Raw genomic sequence first — 13,055 nt, forward strand, 5'->3', positions numbered from 1 at the left:
TTTTTGCACCTCTTTTCCTTCTCTTTAGTTTTTCTTGCCTTTTTCCCCTTTTTCTGCCTATTTTCCTAACCTTCATTAAAATGTGCTGGGCACAAAACTGTAATGAAGGCCTGGACTCATTCTTTTTGTTTATGGCAAAACCCAAGCGGAACAGAACTCTAAATGGGCTCTGGTTGAGTCCCATCTCCCTCCATAAAGAGTGTAATAAATATCAGCCACATTGATTTTCCTTCCCCATGAACCCTTTGCTATTTGTTCTGGTCTAAGCACACTGTGTTTTCCTCTGAGGTTTCTTTTGCTTTAACTGTTCTATTATCTGTTGTTGTTGTTAATCTGTGTTGAGTGTGTAATTGAGATCCTAAGAGGGAGGTTAAGAGAACCCCCTCCCCCCCCCCGGGAGGACATTTGACCTACATGAGGAAAGAGAAAAAATAAATAACCCAAGCCATTGAGGCCAACTGCTCCGTTTACCTGGTGGAGCCGTTTCCTTTATCAAGGGCTCTCATCCACCCCAGGCTTAGCTCTCTTTCTGTAATTAGTTCTAGGTATGTGTTTTTAACCTCCACTTGATGTTTGCATTGATTTCTTTGCCTTGGGGGGTATTTGCCAGTTGATTCCCCAGGGTTGATTTTCCAATTACCTGCAGTTGTCTGCTGAACTGGTGTTAGATTCAGGGATGTTGTAGGCAGAGGTAGGATGTGGCCCCTTTTCCATCTGCATGCTGCCATTTAACCTGGCCCAAGTGATACAGTATGTGCTGGGGGGGATGTAGATATCCCAAAGCACAGATGACAGCTACTTCATTCCCCCTGGTTTCCCAGGGAATGAGGCATGGGCACGACTGAAAGCCTCCTGAGAGCCTGGCTGGGAAAGGTGTGTTCACCCACCCTCAGACACTGCTCACCACCGGCCACCTGAGCCGGGCAGTCTGTGTCCTGAGCACTTGAACTTCCCGTCTCCCCTGTTTGGCTGCTGCCTCGGGGATGTATTGCAAATACATGGAATCCATTATTGCCTGCTCACTGTACCAGTTCCCAAATCTCAGCAGATAAAGAGTTCTTAGTGTTTTCTTAATGTCTCTTTGTAGTTTATTAGAGGCCTAGGAGGCATGAGGGGGAAATGAGAATGTGACTCAGAAATCCCTGCTCTGAGTCACGTGCTTCCTTCGCGATCTCTTTTGTAACCAGACTATTAAAAGTAAATTATCTGAGCCAAGTGGCAACGCTGAAGCGTAAGGGCTGGGGGGAGGGAAGTAACACTTCCCTCTGGTGGCTCCAGATGCAAGTTCTGCCAGTTTCATCTGCCCCTTTCTGCCCATGCTGGGATTTTTGCTGTTGGCGCAGACAGTTGTGGTCATGGCTGGCTTGAGCTTCCCTCCAAACCTGATGAAAAAGTGCTCCTTTTGGCTGCAGCACGGGGATGTCTTCATGCTCTTGACGTGAAGCTGGAGAGGAAGAGGTGAGGGAGGTGCACACGTGAGCCAGCTCTGCTCTCCCTGAAGAAGCCATCAATGGAGAAGACGTGAGATGACAGCTCTACTTGCTGTCATGTTTCCATGGTATTTCCATCACGCCTGTTTTCCAGGGATGTCTAATAAACAAGAGCAAATTGGGATGAGGGATTAACAGGCGTTAAATGGCGCCACTGAGCCAAGCCTCCCGCTCCATTCATTACCATGGATTTCTATGTTTTCCCTGGGACTGACTGTGCTCCAAACCAAGGCAGGGGGAGGAGGTGGCTGCTGGCGTGTCTGTGCCTGTGTTAAGCAGTTGGGGCTCCTCCAGGTCCTGACTTGTCTCTGGGTGAAGGTCAGGTCCTGTTTCTGTTGAAGCGATTTCATATCTCTCACAAAGGGCTGGATCAAACCTTTAAGGAATTAGACTCTGCTTCAGTTCATACAAATGAGCTTAACCTCTCCAAATTTCCCCTTTGATCCCTCCTATTCTGTTCAGAAATTCAGTGTATCTATTGACTTTTCATGGAGAGTGGACGTACCCATGTAAAAAACCTTGCTGCTGAGGGTTTTATAGAAGTAATATTGACCTTCCCATAGAAGCTGAAGAGAATAGAAAGTCCTGCTTCTCTGTAAACCTAAACTAAAATTGTATTTGACGAGTTCTATAAAATGCTTATAGATTTTTATTTTCTCCTACTTTGGCCAAAACATCTTTTTTCCCCTCAAAGGCCAGAGGTAGAATATTCACAGAGAAGGAAGAAAACACTTGCTTGAAAGATATTTGTGCTGGCAAATCGTTGCAAATTTGGAAGCTCCCAGATGCATCTAAATAAACAATAGCAGAACTTTGGCTGCACTTACAAAAAAATACATTGGATTTATGGGCATGTTTCATGTATAAAAGGGAACTAAGTTAGGCTTGCTGAGTATTTACAAGCTTTCTATATTTTTACAATGAAAGCAGTACCTGCACAGTCTTGCGGGAAGTAAATCCAGGTCGCACCCACTCCAAAACCAGGTCAAACCCTGTTTTTCTTGGCAAGCCTCTGGCTGCTGCAGTCGTGCCCTGCTGTGGCCACAGGCTCATGGATCCTCCTTGAGATGGTGCAGGTTTGCAGGTGGAGACATCGGTTTTTTCCTCAGGTGAAAAGGTGAGTCTGCACACTGGGAGAAAACCGATGGTTCAGGGTTAGGCTGGGCCTGGAGGGATACCAGGTCTACCTTCATATGGTGGGCTAGACATGGTCCACCCTGTTTCTGAGTTGGTGGCTGGAGGGATCCCGTGGCTTCTTGTGCCTACTTTTAAAAGGTGCAGGAAAATGCCAATTCTTCCTAAGAGCAGCTCAAATCTTCTGTTGCTGCTGCTCATTGTCTCCTGTGGCTCATATCCTGACAAGGCTCATCACTTATCAGCATCGCTTGCCCTAAAACCTGCAAACCATCGATCAAGCCTCTTGCCTCCCTAGAGTAGGAACATCAGCAATCAAAGAATGTCTTAAAACAAGAACTGGATCTTTATTTGCTTTGTGTCTCTCAGCTTTGTGTTTTCTAGGTTTTCTGCCATGGAGAGAGCATAGAAATGCTCCTCTCAGTTTTATTAAAGAAAGCTGAGATAATCTGTGTCACAGGAGACTGAGCACCACAAAAGGTTTCCAAAGAATTTAAAGAGCTACCACCTAATACACTGTGGCCACAAGCAACCTGCTGTCTGAGATAGCCTAAACCAACTGATGATTACAATGCACTTAAATATCCAGTAATTAAAAATGTATAAACTCTTACTGAGTGTAAGCTTCATAAAGTACCTGATCCCTGCTTTCCTCAGAAACCTCCTTCTTCCCACGGAGTCTTTTATTTCCCTATCAGCTAAGTCTTTTTCTGTCTTTTCTCAGCCCGTGATGGCTTTGCTCAGTTCATCCTCTGTCATTTGTGGCTGGATCTGGAAACATTTCTCAGGACGTTTGACTCATCCATCATTTAGACAATCAGAAGTGAAAAAAAACCCACCCAGTTTCCAGCTATGAACATCCATAAAAAGCACCAAGGAAAAAAATCCTCACCTTCCTGCTTTTCATTTAATCTGAGAATCTGACTTGACAGTCTTTGCTCTGGCAAAAGTCCCACTGAAGTTATTAAGGGCAAGAGCTTGTCAGGATTAAGAGGAAGGATTTGAAGTGTCTGTGACTGATAGCAATATCCCCTGTTCTATTAGGCTGGATAAGTATTCGCAAAGGACATTAACCCTGGTGCCTTGAGCCAGCTGCTGGCTGCCCAGGGGGGAAAGGAGATGATGTTTCCAATGGGGACACCACTCCATAGCTGCCTGTAATAAGGTTTTGCATCCTTTCCCTTGTGGAGCTGAACTCAGACCACTTCTTAAAGTATCCATTTGACCACCAGAAACAGGGTGCTGTTAGACATTGATGGGTAGTGAGGAGCCTAAATAGGAATAAGACTTAAAAATTGGGTCTTAGCATGTTGGTGTCCATCAGAGCAATGCCAGTGCAGCCGTCAGGCAGTTACTGCCTGCCCTGCTGCTTTGAGGGCTGGAGTTGGAAAGGCCACCTAAACTGCACTGCAGCCAGCGAGTGCAGATGTCTGGGAAGTGGAGCCTGCAGAAGCACCGCAGTCAGAGATGGCTGTAAGCTGCAGTAATGTTTGCTATCTTCCAGCAACTTAGCAGCCCTTTCCTACTGCTGTGAACTTCTACTGCTCCTCTGCTCCCACCTCTCAGGGAGTGACCATTACCGCAGGTCAGACGTTTCACTTGGCCTATTTGCAGGGCAAAGGGACAAAGGTGAGTGGGTCAGGAAAGGAGAAATCAGGACAGAGTCTGTTAATAAAGCTTTTCTTACATCTTTTTATGCTTTCTTGAGCCTGCAATAGCGGACAGATTCAGGAATCACCTGTATGCCCAGCTGGGCACAGGGCAGGATGGTTTACACCTACCTGCTTCAGAGCAGGCAGGCAGCAACCTGTGCTCTGTGCAGTGAATCCAAGCGCTGCTCCCGCTCCCGCCGCCTCCTCTGCAGCAATTCCTGCCCTGCCACACATGGCACCTCCATGTGCACGTGACTCGCCATCCCTGTCGTCAGGGGGAGGTCACATGAATGTGGATGTTAAAACCAAATAAACACGGAAACAAACTGAAATCAAAAATAGCATTTCAGAGGCTGTGTTCCATTCCCACCACCCACCAGCATTTATAACTAATTGGGGCTTTGTTAGATTCTCTCACCCAGTGACAGATAAATACTAAACTCCACTGGTTAACAATAATCACCCTAATTATGCCAAGATGACATTTACAATACAGGCAATTGCTAATCCATTACCTCACTCTGCTGAATACTCGAACACTCAAATTAAAAGTTATTCACCCACAAAGAACAATGTTTTAGTAGCTGATACAGCTTAGTAAAGGAATTGATTAAGGTAATTTGCAGGTTTGCCATAAATAAAACATTCTCCAGTTCCTCCATCTCCCCCCCCAAATAATAATTTGTGCTAAATGGGGCTTTTTTTCCTCTCTTGTAGTACAGTTAAAAGAATAATAATTGAAACTGTCAGAGTTACTTATTTAAATTTGCTTACCTGAAAGACAACAGAGAGCTTCTCTTCCATCCCTTCAGGTTCTTTTTGGAGAACTGGGGCGATACTTGTGGTTTGGGATGTGTAGGAGGTCACTGCAGTGAAACCTTTGCCAACGTGGGGTTTCGATGAAACCTAATGAAGGCTCTGAGTGCATCAGGATGTTGTGACCAGTGTGGAGACGTGATCGATTGGTCCAGTGTGATAAACCAGATGGGACTGGCAGGGCTCTGTGGTCCTCATGAGAAAGATGCTGAGGAGGAAGCAAAAGGGCTGTGAGTCTCCTTAAGCACAGGGTAAATGCTGAGGCTGCTGCTTAAGTGATGCCCCAAACCAAAGCCAAACAAGAACCCAAATGGAGCTGCCTGTGTATCCCAGCCTGCGGCGAGCAGCACTGGCATAGGGAGATTTATTCCAAAACCTGGAGGCCCTTTTCTTTCAGTGATCTCTTTCCTGACCCTTCTCCCAGCGGAATAACACTCACAAGATGGGAAAATACTCCTCAGTTTGATTACCTAGGAAAGGAGTGATCCCACTGGCAAATACTAATGGAGGGAGGAAAGGGTTAAACAGACCCAAGAGAAATCAAAGCTGGGTTTCATTGCACCCCCTTGCACCTGGTGCTGGCAAAGCCTTTGCCACCAGCACATCCAGCTGAAGGATGGAGCAGAAAGGGATTTTTGGGGGTTTGGTTTTTACTGTTATCACAGCAGCTACAGCCAAAGCTATCTGCAATAAAGCAGTGAGCCACAGCAAGCCAAAAGTCCCTGCTAGCGCATCCCCACTCCATGCTGGCCACCTGCAGCAGCAAAGCCAGCATCCCCACGGGTGCCACCATCAACCACGCTGCACACAGGCCCCAGCCCTCCACGGAGCCAGCAGCTTGCGGGGGAAGCTGGGAGCTGAGAGCAGCATCCACCAGAGAGCTGAGTGCCTGCTCAGGACACGGCTAAAGGACTTGGGAGCAGAGCTGCCACACATCTGTGTCTCCTGCCCGGGCATTTCATCGCAGGGTAAAAACGATGTGAGCCATTTCTCTGGGATGTTAAAGCCTTGGCAGCGGGGCTGGAGCTCAGGGTGGAGAGCACATGCCCACAGACCTGGTCAGACAGCCCCCATGCACGTGCAGCTGAGCTCTTCAGCAGACACCCGGGATCTCTCCTGCCTCAGACGTGTTACATTTACTCTGCTTATGCAGGTTGTCACTGCGGTGAATGAACTGTGACTCCACATTGTTCTGCCCCATCCATGCAAGCCACAGTATATGTGACCATCTTTTATGATCAGCATTTGGGCTACAAGCGCAAGCCCTGCTTTGTTCTGCACTACCCCACAGTGATTCTGCTCCTGGCTGAAGCAAGGGAACATGCTGGAGCAAGGAAAAGCCCTGGCACTCTGCTTTTTGGACCAGAAGTGCTTACAGCATTTGGGAAGAGCACTGAAACGGCGCGTTGCAGCCACGCACCCCACATGCTTTGCATAGAGCCGCTTTGGTTCAGTTCCTCCCGGCACGACGCTCTCTCAAGGGTAGCTCGGATGCTTCTGTCCAACAGAGACAGGTCGCAGGAAGGCAGCTCTCATAAACAAAGATCTGCAAGGCTTGTAATCACCACCACTCCTCCTTCTCCCCCAGCTCCATTAAGAGACAATGTTTTCCTGCTTGCCTGCTCTGCTTTTGTTTGCTCTGCCTCATGCTTCGGTGGAGTTTCTCCTGCCCTTCCTTCTGTGGCTGAATGCTAATGCACCGGGCTTCACTGCAGCCCCAAGCTCCCAACCCTGTGCAGACACCCAGCGCAGGGATGAGGCAACTTCCACAACTGCTCCTGGGAGCTTCTTTCAAGCAAAGGCCTCGCTGCAGAGGCTGAGTGAGGAAAAGGTGTGCCATAAAGGATAAATCTTCGCAGCGCACACTGAACCTCACGTGGGGGTGCTTCTATTTGGAGATAAAGCAGTGTTAATTTGAACGAACTTTATTCCTTCCTAAGGAGGGTAAACGAAGCCTGATTAAAGCCACTTTAATTCTGAATAAAAGAATTTGCCCGGGGAGTTAATGGCCAGTCACAGGCAGAAAACAAAGCTAGGTAATGCGGGTCACAGCAGGGTTCAAACTTCAGCACGGAACTTCTTATGATCTGAAAACTGTATTTCATCTCAACATATAAGCCGACAACCCCGGTTTGTACAGACATATCAAGTAATATATGCCTCTTTACTTGATCCTGTTCAAGGCCACGCAGGGCTGTAAGTACAACTGTGGAGGCAATAACAAATCAGAGAATAATTCTTAGCCACGGCTTGGAGGGATGCAGTGCCACCGCTGCCTCAGCTCTGCCGGCTCACCCAGCTCTGGCCCCTGTCATCCTGCAGCTACCAAAATCATATCTCAGGTAAATGCAGAAGTGTGCTCAACTCACTCATGCCACTTGTGCCTACAGTCCCAGATTTCACTGTAATTCCTCACCTATTTTCCTCTTTTTCTCCAACTTGTTGCCCTTAATCTGGTTTTTCATTTCCCCCTTACCAAATTCCTGTCTTGTTGAAGCCAGCACCTCTGGCTCAGCTGTTTCTCTTCCGATGGAAAGCTCAGCCAGCATTCCAGCTCTGCTGCCCATCTCCCTCCCTGTGCAAGATGCCTGGGTTAGACCATCTGATCCGAACCCAGAGCCATGAATGCTTCAGCACTGGAGATGAAGGTACGACTCTTCTCTACACCAACTTGAGCAGAGGAAGGCAATGTACTGCTGCAGAGGATTAAAGCACTTGTCCTAAAGCCCAGCATCTGCTCCTAAGGAAAGCAGAATGCCCTGCTAGCCTGGAATACCTATTTTCTCTGGTCAAAAACCTGAATTTTGGTGGTGAGCAGCACCCACAAGTCTGTGTGTTTGACCCTCACTTAGCCTCTGACATTAGCAAGGCAGAAAATTCACAGTCCCTCCAAAGCAGGGAACTGTAATTGCATCTCCACTGACAGACGCTGGTTGTTGAACTGTGAGGAGCAACAGGGGATTTCTTGCTCTCTGTTCTTAAAGGCACAGCAAGATGGAGCTCCCTTGTTCCTCACCCACTGCAATTATTTTCTGTCTTTTCCATTTTGAGCTGCATCTTTCCTCTGTGCCAAGCTTCCATTGTTGCAGGACAGCGCCTGGTCCTTGTACTGAGAGTGCACGGAAGGGCCAGAGAAGAACGAAAGAAAGAAAGAGGAAGGGAGAGGAGGAGGGAGGAAGGAGTAACATTAAAAATCAACGGTTTCTCTTCCTCCCATTTTAGGTCACACAAAGTCTTCCCAACTTTACGACAAGGCATATTGAAAAACCCCCAGTAAATTCATGAACATGCACTTATTACTTAGCAGACAAATTACATTTCTTCCGAAATGTTCCAAAATGCATTCATTTTCAGAGTACATTACTTTCATAATACTGTGTGGAACATTAAATGAGAATTTCCCTGACTTGGCTACAGAGCACATTTTGATATTTCATAGCCTGACACAGAGCTCAGGGTAACTAATGAAAATCTTCTCGAAAAGTGACAATCTTGTCTAGCAGCCTCGCCTGGTGAAGAGATTGCAACATAAAACAGATGAGTGCCCTGCTTGACAGCTAATTGTGTCGGGCTTAATTACAACAAGCAGGATTTAATCGGCTGTGCAGTGCAGTTTTTTAGGATGGGGGAACCATCTGGAAGGTACCTTGCTCCTAGGCTGATGGAGGGGTGGGAATCGCTGCCTTTCAAAGACAGGGGAGCGACTGTGCGGGGACTGAAATGCAGCAGTAGCGCCTTCCTCAGTGTATTTCATTGGAGCTGCTTGATGAATTGGAGAGATATTTTATGCATACCCCCACGCTGCTGCCTTGTGAAGACAAGGCTTTGCAAACCTGCCCGGGCTCAATTTGATGAGCCTCGTCCCCTTCCGTGGCCCTGTGCTGTGGCCAGAGCTCGCCACAGAGCTGTCAAGTTTCACATCTTGAGTCATTCTCTCGGTCCTTTGCCTCCCTTGTCCCTGCCCATGGGCAGCCCCAGCATGGGACAGAGCTGTGCTGCAGCCAAGGGGAAGTGCTGCAAAGGGAACCCCTTGGTGTCATTGGCCTGGCCTGCTTTGCAGCCTGGCACGAGAGTCCTGCACACCAGAGAACCAAGAGCTGGAGAGCTCTGTTTATACTGGCATGAAAATATTCAGAAGGGAAGTGCCCTAAGTCAGGGATGTCCAGGATATCAGTAGGAGAGGAGGGACAGGAAGGAAGAATTAGCTCTTTGCACTGGTATGTATGCTCCTTCCAGGCTGAACATCAACACTCAGGGAGTACAGGCTAGGGAATACTCCAGCACTTACCCTGGTGAGGCTGACACCATCCCTGCTGAACTTTGGTGGAAACAGGCTATTGACAACAGACAACTCCCTCAGAACTAAAGCAGGCTAAAGCAGTCCTTCATTCTCTCCCCCTGAATAGATTTAATACACAGCTATTAAAACAGTCCTCTGTCATGTCAGAACAAGGAAGAATGAAACATGCATTTCAAAGCCTTTGAAATAACAACAACAACAAAAGGCTCTTGCTAGCGCAGGAATCCTTTGGTACCGCATAACTGGCAAGAGCTGTGCCCACAGGCTGGTCCCTGCAGGCAGGAACAGGGCTGCTCCTGTCCCTGGAGCCTGGCAGCCCCAGCAGCACTGCCCTGGAGCAAGCAGCAGGCAGGGCCTGGCTCCAGGCTGCCCTCACTCCGGCACAAGGCGATCAGTGCTGGTGCAATGGAGATTTGGCCTCAGAGAATCATAGAATAGTTAAGGTTGCAAAGGACCTTAAGATCATCTAGTTCCAACCCCCCTGCCATGGGCAGGGACACCTCGCACTAAACCATGTGGTCCAAGGCTCTGTCCGCCCTGGCCTTGAACACTGCCAGGGATGGAGCATCCACAACTTCCTTGGGCAACCCGTTCCAGTGCTTCACCACCCTCACTGTAAAGAACTTCTTCCTTTTATCTAATCTAAACTTCTCCTGTTTAAGTTCGAACCCGTTACCCCTTGTCCTACCACTACAGTTCCTAATGAAGAGTCCCTCTCCAGCATCCTTATAGGCCCCCTTCAGATACTGGAAGGCTGCTCTGAGGTCTCCACGCAGCCCCAGCCTGTGCCCAGGCAAAGAATTACTCACTGCAAACTTCTGGGACAAAGTCAGTCACAAAAGGCACCTCTGAGCACTCTATGTGTGAGGTGTGCAGACACATTCCTCACTTCAGGGATGTTTATCCAGCAGTCTTTGCTGCTGGGTAGCAGCAGTACCTGCAAGGGGATTGAGTCCTTGGTGTCCATCCACTGCTGTTTTCATCTACCAAGAGCTGGCTCAGCGAGGTCCCTCGGGAGGGAGCCCCAGCAGGGAACTCTCAGGATGTAACAGCCCTCAGCAGCAGCACAGCCCTCACCCTCACCCAAGCCCCTGTGTTTAACCCCCTCACCTCTCCATGCCTTGGCATCACTTGCTGGGCCCTTCCCTCTGTGGCTGCTGGTGCAGGTCTGGTTCTATTCCTGGCCACAGGGCTCTAATCCATTTCCCAGCCTCAGCCGCTTGTTTTGCCTTGGCTCCACGGTGAACATCCTTCACCTCATGCAGAGTTTTTCTTGGTGTAATTGACTTGAGGCATCTTCCTCTTTTTTTGCTGTTCTCTGTCTGTTTTACCCAGTCTTCTACAGTTTGATCTGTGAGAGGCTGCTGTGAGCTCCCTGCTGGGCTGACATTGATCCCACACCACCCATCTCCTCCAGTGCTGATGGAGTCACGGATGATCACAGTGTGGTGTCAGAGGAGTGCTCCTGCCTCCCCTTCCCTGCTGCTGGATTCTGACCAGGCAGCGTGGCCAGGGCATGGCCCCTCTGCACTGAGCAGAAGAGGCCCCACAGCACCTTGTACATTGTATGGGATTTTTGGGATCTGCAGGACAGCGTAGGTGAGTCCTCTTAATTTTCAGTGCTAAATCCACTCAAAGCCATGCAGGCTGATGAGCAGTGATGTACTAGGACAGGTCCATGTCCATGGGAGCAGTGAAGCTTCTTTGAAGGGTGGATGTGAGCCATGGGGTGGAAGAGCCACCTGAGAACAGCACACTCAGCCCTGTTCAGGGTGAGGGCTGAGCCCAGCAACCTTGTCTGGTGATCCAAGTGACCAACAAAAGCAAAGCCCAGAGCTCTGGGCTCAGCAGGGGCTCATGTACAGACTCATGGCAGATCCAGGCGGGCTTCAGGCTGGTTTTTATGCCTGGGGTACTTGAGAGAGTCCTTAGGAAGTTGGAGGGAGCACGCCAGTGAGCCTGGGAGGATACACAGTGGCTCCAGCCTCCTGTCATTGCCTCACACCCACCCTAGTTAGGTCTGCACCCTCTCTAAGAAGCTGTTGTGGGTTTACCTGAAAGGAAAGTGGGAGCAGAATTTAGCCCAGGCTCCGAGTTCCTTGGCCTTAGACCGGACGCATGGAAGCAGAGCTGCTGTGCAGCCATCACTGCCCCCTCCAACGCTGCTCTGGGTCTGCTGAAGTGACTCCCAGCTCTGCCCAGTGCCTGATACTGGGAACTGAAGCACACTGGGGGGGGGGTGTGTGTGCAGCAACATCTTCAGAGCCTGTCTGTGAACAAGCAGCACAACCCACTGGTTACAGCAGGCCCGCGGCACCTGCAGCACTTGGGTTCATTCCCAGACTTCTCACACGACCTTGGGCAAACCACTTGACCTTCTATTTTCCTGCCCCTTTGTTCAAATGAGAGAAATGAGACCATCTGCAGGGAAAAGCTCCGAGATCTCTAGAGAAGCAGCTCCTGCATCCATGCTCATTGCAAAACCTTCCTTCTGTTTTTTCTCCCTCTCTCCTCTGTAATTTCCAAGCCCATAATCATTAACCATCCCCCAATGAGCTCCCCCCCCCAGCTATTAGTCTCTCTTGTGCCCATTTTACAACTGCAAAACCCAAGAAGCAAGGTCAGCCACTGGCAGAGGCAGAAGAGCATGAGAGCAGCCCATTTTCCATACCAGCATCCCTGCTTTTGACCACTAGACCTTCCTACATTAGGAAAACATATCAGGGGAAGCCAGACGACGAGCACTGTCCACAGTGCTAATCTTCAGAGGACCATATTAGTGCAATTTGATGTCAAGACACCTTATCTATCATGAAGCAAGGAGTAAGATTAAAGGACTGGAATTACAAGTGCCTTTTTGTTTGCACTAACTGGCTGAGTGTCTGTCTGGAAAACAGAGGCTTTCAATCTAAACTACTGTCACGTTTGCCATGCAGGAGTAGATTGGTCTCAGCACCCTTATTAAAAATACTACAAGCCTTCTACAGCAGTGGCTTGAAACTCTGCAGCTCTCAGGAACAGGGTTGCAAAGTGGATGTTGAACACCAGATACTGATCATGGCTCTCCTGGAGTAAATCTGAAGCAGCTTCCCCACCATCAGTGGAATAACTTCTGCATTTACACCGGAATCCTGCCCTGGGGACCTGCTTGTGTTCCTTACCCTCTTTGCATCAACTCAGCTGCAGCATGTGCTCTGCTCATCCAAACTGGTGGAGCCACTGTGGACTTGGATACAGCTGCACAGGTTTGCACTGGGTGCCACTTACACTGGTACGTACATCAGTGTAAAGCACAGGCAGAATACAGCCCTTTAAACCAGATTGTATCTTGGTGAGGTATTACTCCAGGGCATCCCTGAAACGACTGGGGAGAAAAAAGAAGGAAGGTAGAAAAAGACTAAATTAATAAAAAGGAAAAGAAAGAGAATGGGGTAGGAGAAATGCGAAAAAGAAAGGCAGGAGGAGCAGGGGGCAGGGTGTTATCAAAGGCTTTCGTTGTATGCTTAATGATGCTTTAATCCCATAATGACATGGAGGCGCACGCACATGAATATGGAAGGCAGGTACAGCCAGGATCAAACACGCTCGGGTTTTTTGTGTTTTCACCTGAAATGCATCCAAAACACACTGTCAGATGGTGTTTGCTACACTTGTCTCCTGTTG

At 48.7% G+C, this 13,055-nt stretch overlaps 1 long non-coding RNA gene across 1 annotated transcript; it reads right to left on the minus strand.

The window, feature by feature from the left end:
• Positions 1 to 948: 948 nt before the first annotated feature.
• On the minus strand, positions 949 to 2,600 carry LOC115618353. The gene is made up of 3 exons (XR_003994789.1): positions 2,424 to 2,600; positions 1,675 to 1,866; positions 949 to 1,590 (listed from the first exon to the last, which is right to left on the minus strand). It is a non-coding gene; the product is annotated as an uncharacterized LOC115618353 (long non-coding RNA).
• Positions 2,601 to 13,055: the final 10,455 nt, after the last annotated feature.

This window comes from Strigops habroptila, chromosome 20 (genome assembly GCF_004027225.2).
Source record: "Strigops habroptila isolate Jane chromosome 20, bStrHab1.2.pri, whole genome shotgun sequence".
NCBI classification, from domain to species: Eukaryota; Metazoa; Chordata; class Aves; order Psittaciformes; family Psittacidae; genus Strigops; species Strigops habroptila.